Source organism: Oncorhynchus kisutch, linkage group LG24, assembly GCF_002021735.2.
Source record: "Oncorhynchus kisutch isolate 150728-3 linkage group LG24, Okis_V2, whole genome shotgun sequence".
Classification (NCBI taxonomy): Eukaryota; Metazoa; Chordata; class Actinopteri; order Salmoniformes; family Salmonidae; genus Oncorhynchus; species Oncorhynchus kisutch.
The window spans coordinates 24972869-24989416 of record NC_034197.2 but is presented as its reverse complement, the minus strand read 5'-3'; the positions used below and the strand labels follow the sequence as shown (position 1 = coordinate 24989416).

General features: G+C 45.1%; 1 protein-coding gene across 2 annotated transcripts in view; it reads left to right on the top strand.

The window, feature by feature from the left end:
- The window catches only part of LOC109869436 (nuclear receptor coactivator 3), a 114157-nt gene that overhangs the window by 48200 nt on the left and 49409 nt on the right, over window positions 1-16548 (top strand). Inside the window, exon 2 of one of the 2 annotated variants that reach the window (XM_031804447.1) lies at window positions 16233-16312. The exons of the other annotated variant lie outside the window; for it this stretch is intronic. The gene's annotated coding sequence lies outside the window, so the exon portion shown is untranslated. The remainder of the gene's footprint in view (window positions 1-16232; window positions 16313-16548) is intronic. 2 annotated transcript variants of the gene reach the window in all.

Genomic DNA, 16548 nt, shown 5'->3' with positions numbered 1-16548 from the left:
GGGGCTGTGTCAATACCAAGGCATGTATTCTGTTCTGGCAGAAGAGGAGAGGAGGGAGGGTTTTTGATCTATCTTGTGCTTCTGACCCTTTTTCTCTACCCTCCTCTATGGCTCTCTCTGCCCTTCTTTCTCACTTTCTGAACAAAACACTGATCTAGAGACAGTGGGATAATGAAATAAGAATAAAGACTCTACACTCTCTGTCTTAGATCAACAGCACTGTTGTTCTGTCTTCTGTGATCAGGGACATTCAAATAAACAAGCAAAGAAAGAAAAAAATATGTTAAGAAGAGGTGGAAAAAAGAAAGAGAAAACCCTAGAAACTGAGAAGCAAGCCTCAGATCTTTACAGTCATATTCTTGGAATGGATCAAAGTTCACCAGCAGTCTTCGCCGTGTTCTGATTGGCTGCGGAAAGGTGAACTTAAAACCACTGTAAACTTTTGACCGCGCAGGAACAGGAGAAGAACGCCCAACACTGAAGCGGGAGCGCGCTTCTCTCTCTCTCTGTCCCTTTTTCTCTCTTGTTTTCTCTGTTCTCTCATTCACCGTCTATGTCTGTCTCACTTTCTCTGGTTTTGCTCTTTTCCAGTCTCCCCAATCCTTCTGTCTCTCTCTCTCTCTCTCTCTCTCTCTCTGGCTTCTCTCTTTCTCTCTGTCCCTCTCTCCTCCATGAATTGGTGGCGCGCTGCATGCAGCCCTACAAACAAGAGGGAGGGAGCGAGAGGCACAGAGAGAAGGAAAGAGCTGGGGGAGGGGTAGAGAGGGAGGAGACAGCAGGAGAGGGGGGATGGGGATGGGGAGGGAGAGCGAGGTAGAGAGAGGGAGAACAGGAGAAAGGACAGAGCAAGGCAGAGAAGAGGAATGCAGCCTTTTTGACTGCCATAATGACACAAACTGGTCCCTATTAAAAGATAAATAATCTAAAGGGAAGAGGAGAAGGCAATGAATGTATAAATAGAAGTGGAACTGAGGGTCTGGGCTCCGGCGAGTAGAGCGCCAGGGCGCTAATGTTTTCTCTCATTACACCTCAAACGGTTTGAGGGGGTCTCCAGTTGGCTGATTTAACAAGGTTTCATGAGCTAACTAGAAGAGCAGCCCTCTCCCTCCTTCTCTCTCACTGGCTGCTTTGATTCCATGTGTAAGGCAGAGGGCTTTAACTGTGCTGCTCTTCGCACAGGGAGGATGGCACGTTGACATGTTTATCAGGTGATTGAAGTAATCAGTTTTGGTTTGGATGAAGCAGTGGTATGAGCTGAGGATTGTGGTGATGTTCACTATTCAGCATGGTACAGGTGGGACAAGGGGATGATCGAAACTAGAGGGAGACCAGGTAGATGAAGAGGCGGAGGGGGGATGAAGAGAGGATGGAGGGGGCACAAGATGGATTTGGAAGGATTTTGGTTTATCCCAAAGGAGGAAACAGTTACAGGTGAGGAGGTAGTATCTACAAAGGAAACAAGAAGAATGGGAGGAGAGGGGAAAATATGAAGAGAAAGAGCGAGACGAATGGAAAAAATAATACTGGTGGGAAGAGGGGAATGTCGAGTTAAACAGAGGGAGAGTGAAACAAAAAGGGATGCAGAACCGAGAGATGGAGAGAATGAGAGAGGCAAATCCATTTGCACGTTCACACGCGCCTCAGCCATATGCACAAGTGTCCCAAAGCTGAGTGAGTGAAAATTATGGAGGGTGTAGCGGCTCATTAGACCTCCCCCAATAACCACTTCGACCCGAGCCAGCAACACTGCCGGCTTCAGAGCAAAGTGGAATCCCATAAGGCACTGCATTATTTTGGAGTTTGTGCAATTTCACACAAAAGAATGGAGAGGCGTGACTAATTATATGTCACGTGCTTTTGTTTGTCATATTTCGAGACTTGACACATGTAAAAGATGAAATAGCTCCCAAATGAAATGTTTAACTGTTACTGAGGTTTATATCTGGTAAAACGACAGGGGGGGATTTGTTCATTAGAATTTCATGCTCATTTTATTATTTAAAAGTGGTACATGAATTGCATCATTCAAGTCACAAGTCTGTCCCGAAGTTGATGGGTTTATTGATCCCCTCGCCATTCTCTGGAAGCCACCCTCCACGAGTTTCGACAGCAACACGTGACCACCAATGAAGTTGGTAGGGGCGAGGGGGTGGTTTGGGGATTCACACAGACAGAGAGATATTTTCTCTTCCCATTCCCTCAGCACAATAGCACCATATGGTCAGAACGTATAAAGCTCTCACACTCTTACTCTTCTCTCTCTCTTTCCAGATTGTTTTCCTCTCTTCCACCTCTACAGCTCCCCCTCTCCCAGCAAATTACCTCACAGCCCATTAGATAAGGAGCAAATGCACACACACACGCACACACGCACACACATATATCCCATTAGGTAAGCAGCATCCCCACCACCGACATGCGTGCACACTCACGTGTCCCCCATGAGATAAGGCTCACCCCCACAAACATATATTGCACATGCACACAAACACACACACACACAGCCTGTTAGATAAGGGCCCCATCCCCCCTCTAATGGGAAAGGAGATTAATACAGACAGAAAAAAAAAATATCTCAAGATGTCTCTCTCCCCTTGCTTAGCTCGGCCCGGTTTAAATATTTAAAGCCAAAATTATATTTTTCTTTCCATTGTTCAGTCATGGAATTGACTGCACAATTTTGTCTGATGCTAATGTGTGTCTGCTGAGAAGGTAGGGCTGGGGAAAAGTCAAATGCATGCAGGTAGGGTAGATGTGGGATATTTGTATGTTTTAAATACAGGTTAGTGTGTGTTCTATTCTCTTGATGTGTGTTGTGTGTGTGTATTGATGTATAGGCTATTGATTTTCCAACAGTGTGTGTGTGCCTATGTATACACGCTTAAGTGTGGTTTTACGGGTTGCTATGCAGTTTGTGTGGCTCTCCAGCAGCGTGTGCTTTTGTCTGTGGTAATGATGGATGGCAGACAGGAAGCTAATGTGATTTGGATGCTCCTCCAGGAAAAAAGTGTTTGTTGTGTGCGTGCGGCTGACTGTGTGTCTGTACTGTGTGTCTGTACGCATCTGTGCATGCGTGAGTGCGTGTGTGTGTGTCAGGCTGTTGAAGGCTTTCTGCCCTACCTCTAGATAGCTGAATCTACAATGTACACCCTCCTCTACCTCCCTCTCTTTTTCCTCTCTCTCTCTTGACTCTATCTTGTTTATCTCCCTTCCTCCCTCTCTCCACTCTCCATTTTATTTGACTGTGCTTTGCAGTTTTTTGACGGTGTAAAAAACAGGGAGGATGTGTATGTTTTAGTAAAGGTGAATCTGCTCCCTGGTCTGGCAGAGGAGGGAGGGAAGGTGATCTCTCTAAGTCCTTGGTGATGGTTATTTTTTTATCTTTATTTAACTAGGCAAGTCAGATAAGAACAAATTCTTATTTTCAATGACGGCCTAGGAACAGTGGGTTAACTGCCTGTTCAGGGACAGAACAACAGATTTGTACCTTGTCAGCTCGGAGATTTGAACTTGCAACCTTCCAGTTACTAGTCCAACGCTCTAACCACTAGGCTACCCTGCCGCCCCACTAGGCTACCATGTGAGCCAGTTTATGTACTCTGGCTTCTGAGCAACTCTGGTTGTGGGTGGCATACAATTACCTCCATGTCTCTGGTCATGCGTTCAGCATTTGACCTGAGGGAAGTTCTAGGATTGTGCTATTACTTGTTCCCAAACGTAGTGTAGTTCTGTTGTCAGTGTGCACCACTTAACTGGACAATACAGTTATCAGGAGCAATTTAAGCTGTTGGACAGAAAGTTTGCACTAACGCACTTACCATGAGTTGACTGGACAGTATGTGTTCCTAACAACCTTTGTCATATGACTGCTGTATTGCAGGTCCCGTGTGGCTCAGTTGGTAGCGCATGGCCCTTACAATGCCGGAGTTGTAGGTTGAATTCCCACGGGGGACAAGTACAAAAATGTATGCACTCTCTACTTTAAGAGCATCTACTAAATGACTAGAATGCAGTGTAGTTATGTAAGCTAAACTCAGCAACAACAAAAAAATGTCCTCTCACTGTTAATTGTGTTTATTTTCAGCAAACTTAACATATGTAAATACTTGTATGAACATTAAAAGATTCAACAGCTGAGACATAAACTGAACAAGTTCAACAGACATGTGACTAACAGAAATTTAATAATGTGTCCCTGAACAAAGGGGTGGTCAAAATCAAAACTAACAGTCAGTATCTGGTGTGGCCACTAGCTGCATTAAGTACTGCAGTGCATTTTCAGATTTACCAGTTCTTGCTGTGAGATGTTACCCCACTCTTCCACCAAGGCACCTGCAAGTTCCCGGACATTTCTGGGGCGAATGGCCCTGGCCCTGGCCCTAGCCCTCTTCGCTGGCCATGGCAGAACACTGACATTCCTGTCTTGCAGGAAATCACTCACATCTGAGACGTATGGCTGGTGGCATTGTCATGCTGGAGGGTCATGTCAGAATGAGCCTGGAGGAAGGGTACCACATGAGGGAGGAGGATGTCTTCCCTGTAACGCACAGTTTTGAGATTGCCTGCAATGACAACAAGCTCAGTCCGATGATGCTGTGACACACCACCCCAGACCATGACGGACCCTCCACCTCCAAATCGATCCCGCTCCAGAGTACAGGCCTCGGTGTAACGCTCATTCCGTTGATGATAAACACGAATCCGACCATCACCCCTGGTGTGACAAAACCATGACTCATCAGTGAGAGCACTTTTTGCCAGTCCTGTCTGGTCCAGTGACGGTGGGTTTGTGATGTCGGTGATGTCTGGTGAGGACCTGCCTTACAACAGGCCTACAAGCCCTCAGTCCAGCCTCTCTCAGCCTATTGTGGACAGTCTGAGCACTGATGGAGGGATTGTGCGTTCCTGGTGTAACTCGGGCAGCTGCTGTTGCCATCCTGTACCTGTCCTGCAGGTGTGATGTTCGGTTGTACCGATCCTGTGCAGGTGTTGTTACACGTTGTCTGCCACTGCGAGGACGATCAGCTGTCCGTCCTATCTCCCTATAGTGTTGTCTTAGGCGTCTCACAGTATGGACATTGCAATTTATTGCCCTGGCCACATCTGCAGTCCTCATGCCTCCTTGCAGCATGCCTAAGGCACGTTCACGCAGATGAGCTGGGACCCTGGGCATCTTTCTTTTGGTGTTTTTCAGAGTCAGTAGAAAGGCCTCTTTTTAGTGTCTTAAGTTTTCATAACTGTGACTTTAATTGCCTATCGTCTGTAAACTGTTAGTGTCTTAACGACTGTTCCACAGGTGCATGTTCATTAATTGTTTATGGTCCATTGAACAAGCATGGGAAACAATCTTTAAACCGTTTACAATGAAGTTATTCTGTGAAGTTATTTGGATTTTTACGAATTATCTTTGAAAGACAGGGTCCTGAAAAAGGTTTGTTTCTTGTTTCTTTTTTTACTGAGTTTATATATGGTGGACCCAGTGTCTCTGTTTGTCTGAACGGATAGCTCAGAGTTCTGTATGCTGATCTGATATGCTCAACGTTTGTCAGATATGGCTGAAAATAGAATGGTTCACCCAACCTGAAGGCCTTTTTCTGTCTTTCTGCTCCTCTGTTCTTTTCGCTCTCTCTCTCATTCTCTTTCTGTCTCTTACTGTTCCTCCCTTCTGTCTTGCTCTCTCTCTCATTCTCTTTCTATCTCTTACTGTTCCACCCTTCTGTCTTGCTCTCTCTCTCATTCTCTTTCTATCTCTTACTGTTCCTTCCTTCTGTCTTGCTCTCTCTCTCATTCTCTTTCTATCTCTTACTGTTCCTTCCTTCTGTCTTGCTCTCTCTCTCATTCTCTTTCCCTCTCTTACTGTTCCTTCCTTCTGTCTTGCTCTCTCTCTCATTCTCTTTCCCTCTCTTACTGTTCCTCCCTTCTGTCTTGCTCTCTCTCTCATTCTCTTTCTATCTCTTACTGTTCCACCCTTCTGTCTTGCTCTCTCTCTCATTCTCTTTCTATCTCTTACTGTTCCTTCCTTCTGTCTTGCTCTCTCTCTCATTCTCTTTCCCTCTCTTACTGTTCCTCCCTTCTGTCTTGCTCTCTCTCTCATTCTCTTTCTATCTCTTACTGTTCCTCCCTTCTGTCTTGCTTTATCTTTCATTTTCATTATCTGAACTTTACTGAGAGTTCAAACTTTTTGGGGACCTTAGTCAACATTTTAACTGACTGTGGTTATAATCAAGACATACCATGATATCTCACTGACAGATCAGGAACCATATTATTGTATTTGGATAGTAACCGTATCCGTTTTCGTCATCTCACAATTCAATTCTCTAATGTAAGGATAGTTAACCACCTATGTATGATGAATGTGTGTTAGGCTGCAGGTTAGGACAAAGGGAGAACAGTTTCACACTCACTATGGATCCTCATGTCAGATCACATTCCGTAGTAGCATATCAACCTTTGTGTTTGTCCTGTTGTCAAAGTTAATCACTTGATAATGCTAGGCTGTAGGAGGCAGGTTAGGATACTCTGTTAATCCCTTTAGAAAGATGTAGTGTAGCTCACTGCTCTTTAAATAACCCAAATTCTGAGAAACTTTGGATCGTGGCAAATCCTAAGTGATTTCATCTGTGACACAACTATGCTTACCTAGTGAAATAACAATGTTACACAACGCTGTCTGATGCTCTCTCTAACGTCTCACTCAGGTGTAAAAGGCATGTAGGGTAATGGCGTCATTTTGGAAAACAGATTTCTGATATCTTAAAGTTTGTGTCTTTGGTTTGGTTTAGCTGTTAGGTGGAAGATAGGCAAGGAAGACAATACACAGAGAGAGGGGGAGGGAGGGGGCGGGAGAAAGAGGGAGAGAGAGAGAGTTCCTATCGCTCTGATGCTTTCTGACGTGTCTCTCTTCTGTTGCCATGGCAACAGAGTGACCATCAAGGCAGGGTTATGGGGGTGGGTGTGGTTTATTGATTGACCTATTACAGTAATGAGGTCTGAGTAGCCTTCTGTGTACACACACACACACACACACACACACACACCACCCATGGAGCTATAAAACAACCGCCCGCCTGCATATGCTTAATTATATTATAAATAGGCCCACCAGAATGTTTGGACACTGGGTAATTTTCCCGGGGAGGAATATCATTATCCTTTTCTCCTTTTGCGAATCGTTAACTTACTCCCTAAATTACAGCGTTCAATCACTTTCTTTCTGTCTCCCACTCTCCCTTTCTTACCACCCTCTCCCATCCTTCCCTCAGTGTGCAAGCAAAAGGAAAGCTATGTGTAACCCTGTGGCCTGGTCATGTCTTTACAAGGCTTTACTGTATGCATGCTACACAATACACTTAGACATTGTGTACGGAAGGATTATGTGTACATGACTCATGAAGTTCAACTTGGTTTTTGGATAACCCTTTCTTTTCATTAATGATATGATATAGAAGTTGTCTGGCTCTTACCTCAAGCCTCACCTAGGTGATAGAGGTGATGTGTGTTGTATCACACAAACACACAAGCTCCACACGTGTCTCGTCACACTCTCAGGTGTTGTTCTTCAGGGTTCAGCTGAAGGTGACAGCTGAGGACATGTGTGTTTTTGCCCTCCTTATCTTATCTCGGCTCTGCTTGTGGCTCCTGAGCAACTTTACAGACAGACAGTCCCAAATTACACACTGGAATGTGTCCCTTTCTACAACAGTTAATCTCTCTATCTCTCTCTCTCTCTCTCTCTCTCTCTCTCTCTCTCTCTCTCCCCCCTCCACCCCCCTTCCGCAGTCTGTAACAGTGCAGGTGTTGGCACTAGCAGCACTGTGCACATTCAAATGCTCAGCACATGGCTAGCCTCAGGTATTGTTGCACTACTCTACACACTGGATTAGTTTGGACCGCAGTCAGTGGCTTCAGCAACTCTTGTGACAGTTGAACTCCAGTTGCCCCATTATTGGGAACCCAAGGTGGCTAGTAAACTAGCCAATCGGATTGTAGATAAGCGCCCAAGAAAGTCCAGCAAGCGCCAGGACCGTCTCCTAAAGTTGATTCAGCTGCGGGATCGGGGCACCACCAGTACAGAACTTGCTCAGGAATGGCAGCAGGTAGGTGTGAGTGCATCTGCACGCCCAGTGAGGCGAATACTTTTGGAGGATGGCCTGGTGTCAAGAAGGGCAGCAAAGAAGCCACTTCTCTCCAGGAAAAACATCAGGGACAGACTGATATTCTGCAAAAGGTACAGGGATAGGACTCAAATCAAATCAAATGTATTTATATAGCCCTTCGTACATCAGCTGATATCTCAAAGTGCTGTACAGAAACCCAGCCTAAAACCCCAAACAGCAAGCAATGCAGGTGTAGAAGCACAGTGGCTAGGAAAAACTCCCTAGAAAGGCCAAAACCTAGGAAGAAACCTAGAGAGGAACCAGGCTATGTGGGGTGGCCAGTCCTCTTCTGGCTGTGTCGGGTGGAGATTATAACAGAACATGGCCAAGAAGTTCAAATGTTCATAAATGACCAGCATGGTCGAATAATAAGAAGGCAGAACAGTTGAAACTGGAGCAGCAGCACGGTCAGGTGGACTGGGGACAGCAAGGAGTCATCATGTCAGGTAGTCCTGGGGCATGGTCCTAGGGCTCAGGTCCTCTGAGAGAGAGAAAGAAAGAGAGAAGGAGAGAATTAGAGAACGCACACTTAGATTCACACAGGACACCGAATAGGACAGGAGAAGTACTCCAGATATAACAAACTAACCCTAGCCCCCGACACATAAACTACTGCAGCATAAATACTGGAGGCTGAGACAGGATGGGTCAGGAGACACTGTGGCCCCATCCGAGGACACCCCCGGACAGGGCCAAACAGGAAGGATATAACCCCACCCACTTTGCCAAAGCACAGCTCCCACACCACTAGAGGGATATCTTCAACCACCAACTTACCATCCTGAGACAAGGCTGAGTATAGCCCACAAAGATCTCCGCCATGGCACAACCCAAGGGGGGGCGCCAACCCAGACAGGATGACCACATCAGTGAATCAACCCACTCAGGTGACACACCCCTTCCAGGGACGGCATGAGAGAGCCCCAGTAAGCCAGTGACTCAGCCCCTGTAATAGGGTTAGAGGCAGAGAATCCCAGTGGAAAGAGGGGAACCGGCCAGACAGAGACAGCAAGGGCGGTTCGTTGCTCCAGAGCCTTTCCGTTCACCTTCCCACTCCTGGGCCAGACTACACTCAATCATATGACCCACTGAAGAGATGAGTCTTCAGTAAAGACTTAAAGGTTGAGACCGAGTTTGCGTCTCTGACATGGGTAGGCAGACCGTTCCATAAAAATGGAGCTCTATAGGAGAAAGCCCTGCATCCAGCTGTTTGCTTAGAAACTCTAGGGACAATTAGGAGGCCTGCGTCTTGTGACCATAGCGTACGTGTAGGTATGTACGGCAGGACCAAATCAGAGAGATAGATAGGAGCAAGCCCATGTAATGCTTTGTAGGTTAGCAGTAAAACCTTGAAATCAGCCCTTGCTTTGACAGGAAGCCAGTGTAGAGAGGCTAGCACTGGAGTAATATGATCAAATTTTTGGGTTCTAGTCAGGATTCTAGCAGCCGTATTTAGCACTAACTGAAGTTTAGTCAGTGCTTTATCCGGGTAGCCGGAAAGTAGAGCATTGCAGTAGTCTAACCTAGAAGTGACAAAAGCATGGATACATTTTTCTGCATCATTTTTGGACAGAAAGTTTCTGATTTTTGCAATGTTACGTAGATGGAAAAAAGCTGTCCTTGAAATGGTCTTGATATGTTCTTCAAAAGAGAGATCAGGGTCCAGAGTAACGCCGAGGTCCTTCACAGTTTTATTTGAGACGACTGTACAACCATTAAGATTAATTGTCAGATTCAACAGAAGATCTCTTTGTTTCTTGGGACCTAGAACAAGCATCTCTGATTTGTCCGAGTTTAAAAGTAGAAAGTTTGCAGCCATCCACTTCCTTATGTCTGAAACACAGGCTTCTAGCAAGGGCAATTTTGGGGCTTCACCATGTTTCATTGAAATGTACAGCTGTGTGTCATCCGCATAGCAGTGAAAGTTAACATTATGTTTTCGAATAACATCCCCAAGAGGTAAAATATATAGTGAAAACAATAGTGGTCCTAAAACGGAACCTTGAGGAACACCGAAATTTACAGTTGATTTGTCAGAGGACAAACCATTCACAGAGACAAACTGATATCTTTCCAACAGATAAGATCTAAACCAGGCCAGAACTTGTCTGTGCAGACCAATTTGGGTTTCCAATCTCTCCAAAAGAATGTGGTGATCGATGGTTTCAAAAGCAGCACTAAGGTCTAGGAGCACGAGGACAGATGCAGAGCCTCGGTCCGATGCCATTAAAATGTCATTTACCACCTTCACAAGTGCTGTCTCAGTGCTATGATGGGGTCTAAAACCAGACTGAAGCATTTCGTATACATTGTTTGTCTTCAGGAAGGCAGTGAGTTACTGCGCAACAGCCTTTTCTAAAAAAGAATGAGAGGAATGGAAGATTCGATATAGGCCGATAGTTTTTTATATTTTCTGGGTCAAGGTTTGGCTTTTTCAAGAGAGGCTTTATTACTGCCACTTTTAGTGAGTTTGGTACACACAGAGATGTGCAGACTCAGGACAACTGAGCTTTGAAGGAATACACAGATTTAAAGAGGAGTCCGTAATTTGCTTTCTAATAATCATAATCTTTTCCTCAAAGAAGTTCATGAATTTATCACTGCTAAAGTGAAAGTCATCCTCTCTTGGGGAATGCTGCTTTTTAGTTAGCTTTGCGACAGTATCAAAAAGGAATTTTGGATTGTTCTTATTTTCCTCAATAAAGTTAGAAAAATAGGATGATCGAGCAGCAGTAAGGGCTCTTCGGTACTGCACGGTACTGTCTTTCCAAGCTAGTCGGAAGACTTCCAGTTTGGTGTGGTGCCATTTCCGTTCCAATTTTCTGGAAGCTTGCTTCAGAGCTCGGGTATTTTCTGTGTACCAGGGAGCTAGTTTCTTATGAGAAATGTTTTTTGTTTTTAGGGGTGCAACTGCATCTAGGGTATTGTGCAAGGTTAAATTGAGTTCCTCAGTTAGGTGGTTAACTGATTTTTGTCCTCTGGCGTCCTTGGGTAGACAGAGGGAATCTGGAAGGACATCAAGGAATCTTTGTGTTGTCTGTGAATTTATAGCACGACTTTTGATGTTCCTTGGTTGGGGTCTGAGCAGATTATTTGTTGCAATTGCAAACGTAATAAAATGGTGGTCCGATAGTCCAGGATTATGAGGAAAAAGATCCACAACATTTATTCTATGGGACAAAACTAGGTCCAGCGTATGACTGTGGCAGTGAGTGGGTCCAGAGACATGTTGGACAAAACCCACTGAGTCGATGATGGCTCCGAAAGCCTTTTGGAGTGGGTCTGTGGACTTTTCCACGTGAATATTAAAGTCACCAAAGATTAGAATATTATCTGCTATGACTACAAGGTCCGATAGGAATTCAGGGATCTCAGTGAGGAACGCTGTATATGGCCCAGGAGGCCTGTAAACAGTAGCTATAAAAAGTGACTCAGATTGTTTGGGGCATCCGAAAAAAAGCTTGTCCGGAGAAGACAAGGTGAGCGCTACCATCAGTCCTGTGTCATGCCAACAGTAAAGCATCCAGATACCATTCATGTGTGGGGTTGCTTCTCAGCCAAAGAAATGGGCTCACTCACAATTTTGCCTAAGAACACAGCCATGAATAAAGAATGGTACCAAGACATCCTCCGAGAGCAACTTCTCCCAACCATCCAGGAACTGTTTGGTGACGAACAATGCCTTTTCCAGCATGATGGAGCACCTTGCCATAAGGAAAAAGTGATAACTAAGTGGCTCGGGGAACAAAACAACAATATTTTGGGTCCATGGCCAGGAAACTCCCCAGACCTTAATCTCATTGAGAACTTGTGGTCAATCTTCAAGATGCAGGTGGACAAACAAAAACCCACAAACTCCAAGCATTGATTATGCAAGAATTGACTGCCATCAGTCAGGACCAGAAATTAATTGACAGCATGCCAGGGTGGATTGCAGAGGTCTTGAAAAAGAATGGTCAACACTACAAATATTGACTCTTTGCATCAACTTCATGTAATTGTTAATAAAAGCCTTTGACACTTATGAAATGCTTGTAAAATACTTCAGTATTTCATAGTAACATCTGACAAAAATATCTAAAGACACTGAAGCAGCAAACTTTTGGAAATTAATATTTGTGTCATTCTCAAAACATTTGGCCACGACTGTACAATGCATTCAGAATTTTTGTTACGTTACAGCCTTATTCTAAAATGGATTAAATCTCTTTTTTCCCTCATCAATCTACATACAATACCAGCAATATTCGTCCTAGAGCTGGCCGCCAGGTCAAACTGAGCAATCGGTGGAGAAGGGCCGTGGTTAGGGAGGTAACCAAGAACTCAATGGTCACTCTGACAGAGCTCCAGAGTTCGTCTGTGGAGATGGGAGAACCTTCTAGAAGGACAACCATCTCTGTAACATGCCACAAATCAGGCCTTTATGGTAGAGTGGCCAGACGGAAGCCACTCCTCAGTAAAAGGTACAGGACAGCCTGCTTGGAGTTTGCCAAATGGCACCTAAAGGACTCTGAAACCAATATTGAACTCTTTGGCCTGAATGCCAAGCTTCACGCCTGGAGGACACCTGCCACCATCCCTATGGTGAAGCATGGTGGTGGCAGCATCATGCAATAGGGATGTTTTTCAGCACCAGGGCCTGGGAGACAAGTCAGGATTGAGGGAAAGCTGAATGGAGCAAAGTACAGAGAGATCCTTGATGAAAACCTGCTCCAGAGTGCTCAGGACCTCAGACTGGGGCGAAGGTTCTCCTTCCAACAGGACAACGACCCTAAGCACACAGCCAAGACAACACAGGAGTGGCTTCGGGACAAGTGTCTGAATGTCCTTGAGTGGCCCAGCCAGATCCCAGACTTGAAACCAATCCAACATCTCTGGAGAGACCTGAAAATAGCTGTGAAGCGATGCTCCCCATCCAACCTGACAAAGCTTGAGAGGATCTTCAGAGACGAATGGGAGAAACTCCCCAAATACAGGTGTGCCAAGCTTGTAGCGTCATACTCAAGAAGACTCGAGTTGGTAATCACTGCAAAAGGTGCGTCAACAAAGTACTTAGTAAAGGGTCTGAATACTTATGTAAATGTTTTTTATTTGCAATAAATTAGCAAAAAAATGTAAAGACCTGTTTCTGCTTTGTCATTATGGGATATTGTGTGTAGATTGATGAGGGAATGAACAATTTAATCTGTTTTAGAATAAGCTCTCTGCAGTGTTCATTTGTTCACACTGAATAGACTACTCAAGAAAAGCATCCAATGAAGGCACTAACTGTCTCGCCAAATGATGCTACTCCCTTTCTGATTGCCCGGAATTAGGTACACAGTACCATGGAGATGGTCACCCACGTCTCGTGTGGTGAATTGAGAGTCAGTGGTCCATTTTTATGAACGGGAGAGAGCATTGATTTTAAGAATGCTTTTGTGGAGCTGAGCTGGGCTGTGGACATTTTTTTTATTAGCCTCTGTGGTGTGATTTGTTAAGGGGAGGCAAGGTGCCAAGATGTGGCTTGGTTCCTATTCTGCTAGTGTGTAAGTGCCGGTTCAGTTGGAGGGGACTGGTGCTCAGCTAAAGCAGAGTCACCCAGAGTTCTCACACGTACACACACACACACGTACACACACACACACGTACACACACACACACACACACACACACACACACACACACACACACACACACACACACACACACACACACACACACACACTGTAGCTGTATGTGGGCCTTACTGGGCTGTTTGTGTGTGCTGGCTGATGCAGACACTGTCTCCCTTATTCTGGGCTAGAACACAGAGAACACAGAAACCGACAAAAAGAGAAACATACATGGTTCCACTATAAAGGACAGAAATGAGATGGCGAGAAGGAGAGAAGAAAGAGATTAATGCAGGAAGGGAGGGATGGACAGGGGAACAGGAAAAAATACTCAGTGAAAGAGGTAGAAGGCAAATGAGAAAAATAAGTTAGCAGAGAGACAGAATGGGTGAGTTTGTTACTGTATGTGCTAGAGTATCATTGGTCCCTCTTCCTATGTTGTTAGCAGAAAAAAATCCTATAATGTGATTTTCTGGATTTTTTTTCTAATTTTGTCTGTCATATTTGAAGTGTACCTATGATGAAAATTACAGGCCTCTCTCATCTTTTTAACTGGGAGAACTTGCACCATTGGTGGCTGACTAAATACTTTTTTGCCCCACTGTATATGCTGCTGCAGCGGCTTCATGCACATACACACGCGCTCACACACACACACACACAGTCTGTTTTATAGTTCAATCAAAGGCACTCTTTTCTGCAAGGTGCAATTGAGAAGTAGAACGAGCTAAGAGAGTGTAAGAATAGGAGATGAGGGCAGGAGAGAGGGACAGGAAAAGGCCTCGGCGAGAGCGTGCCTCAGTGCCTATGAGCTGAACACACACACACACTCAATGCATCTTAACCTCATTCTCTATGCTCTTATAGTCAAGGCCTAACGTTTATACAAGCACCACATGCAGTTAACTAGTATTATTAGCTATGTTCTGAATGGCTTTACTAATACGAGCACAATGACACATTAATGATCCCACTGAAGGCCTATCTGTCCCCGCCCCTTAAACTCTCACTGGAAGTTCCCCTTTGTCACGGACATGCCATAAATCCACTCTGTTTAAGCAATCACTCTTTCTCTCACTCCTTTTCTATCTTTCGCCCCTCTCAATTAGTAGGAAACACATCGGCTGAAGGAGGGCCTTTGTTGGTTTGTGAGGGCCCATACATCACCCAAACTAGCGACCCCCTGACAGCCCCCATCTGGTCCTCATCACGGGGTGCAGCCAACGGTCAGGCTGGATGATGCATGGCACACAGGCACGCGCTCTCAAACACACACACACACAGACACCCGCTCACAAACATACACACACAGGCATGCGCTCACAAACATACACACACAGGCATGCGCTCACAAACGTACACATGTACACTCTGGGATTGGGCGATTTTACGGTTCTTTACTTACTGTTAGAGGCAAAGAAAAAATTACTTTGAGAATCTCCACAGGGATGGTGAGTTAAGACAATCAGAAATACTATCAGATCCCCAAATGGGCACATTAATAGGCCTACATTTGCATGCAGGCCAGGTAGCCTAGGCCTACTTCTATGTATTATCAGATGCGTGTCCAAGATTGACAGGAGCGCTCCAAACAAAATGAAATCAACCAAATGTAGCCTAGGGTGTGCGCTCTTCAAACAACGTGTCCACTCCTAAAAGGACAACAGTAAGACTGGAATAATAATATATTGAACGCAACAACAGAAATGACCATAACCAAACAAATGTAGATTAGAAAGGATGGGAAATAACTGTAAATGTACTACTGATGATACTGGTGTGCCATCCCTGTGGCCTCAGCAATGGATTAGTCCACTCAGACAATCGTGAATCAGACTGGTGTCTCCTGTCCTGTGCCATAATTGTTTTATATGTATTTGCCACTACTCGACCTGTCGACCATCAGCCTATCGACCAAGCAATCGACCAAGCAATCGACCAGTCGACAACATGGGGTCAGCCCTAGTTTCACGTGTGTTTCGACCTGTCCCCAAATTGATAAAGTTAGTTCACAGTTGGATTTGATATTTTCACCTGCATGTCATGATCACGTCTGGTGTGGATGGAAAAAATGAACACGCGGAAACACGCGTGGATGGTCTAGTCACCTTGTCCTAGTCTCGCTCTAATACTTCTGGACTTCCTTCCAACTCATATCACAACATCCTTTTTCGGAATAAGGATGTTGTGTATGCACGTTCTGAAAGCACACAGTAAAATGTCCCAGACCCAGACCCAGGCTGCCTCCCTCATGTCTTCTGCTCCTCATGTTAATGCTGTCTCTCGGGCTGCCATTAACAACTTAATTAATACCAAGCCCTGTGTGTGTGTGTGTGTGTGTGTGTGTGTGTGTGTGTGTGTGTGTGTGTGTGTGTGTGTGTGTGTGTGTGTGTGTGTGTGTGTGTGTGTGTGTGTGTGTGTGTGTGTGTGTGTGTGTGTGTGTGTGTGTGTGTGTGTGTGTGCGTTCTATATACTCCAGGGTAGAATACCAGTAGACCAGTCCAGGACCATTATCTGCAGGAGAGAAATTGTCTCGTCCACTCTAGGCTCCGTCACAAGGTGGGTCACGTCATCACACGGCTGTTGGTATGGTTACCTGTTTTGGTGGACTATCGTTTGGTGTAGAAGGAGTTCAAATGTTTACTTTTTGCTTATCTGTTGTGGAACACGTTTTTTTATTTTTGCTCATCTGTTCTGGAACACAACATTCTTTCTGATCCCCCTGGCCAGACCATAGAAATTGAGCAACTCGAACGGACACGGTAATTTAGAGCGAAGGTCCATTGCTTTGGGAG